Genomic DNA, 575 nt, shown 5'->3' with positions numbered 1-575 from the left:
ACCGCCCTCTCCCGGCTAGCCACGTGTGTGTTCCTTTGACCTCCCCGGCCAGGCTTTTCGTTTTCACGACTGTGATATCCAGCGATGAGAATGGCGACACCGGCGATGGTTTGCTAGGGGGCGGGGCTGGCAGGCGGAGGAAGTGGTGTATAAAGGGCTTTTCTGATCTACGGAGAACATGTAGTCCTTCCATATTGTACGTGGCAAGAAGGCGGCACACCTGCGTACTGAACTAACCATGTGCCGACCTACCACTTCTCTCTTTTTGAAGGCTTCCCGTGTCATCATCAGACTCTGCACATGTATGCCTCTCGATCACATATGCCTTATCTTAATCTCCATAGCATTTTTTCATTTAGTAAATCAGATATGGGGGACAATTGAAAGTTCGCGAAATGATAGCGATTCGTAAAGGTTTGATATGTCCTGTGGTTCTACATCGCCAAGATCTCATAATTTTAGTGTTTTATGTCTTTCTTAAGGCTGAATGGGTTTGGGTGTTCTGTTTCTTGAGTTAGATGTGACCAGCAGCATATGCCAGCAAGGGCCGTGCTGTATTGACCTGTAAGGAGTTG

This window comes from Penaeus monodon, chromosome 30, assembly GCF_015228065.2.
Source record: "Penaeus monodon isolate SGIC_2016 chromosome 30, NSTDA_Pmon_1, whole genome shotgun sequence".
Taxonomy (NCBI): Eukaryota; Metazoa; Arthropoda; class Malacostraca; order Decapoda; family Penaeidae; genus Penaeus; species Penaeus monodon.
Note: the sequence above shows the minus strand (reverse complement) of the source record.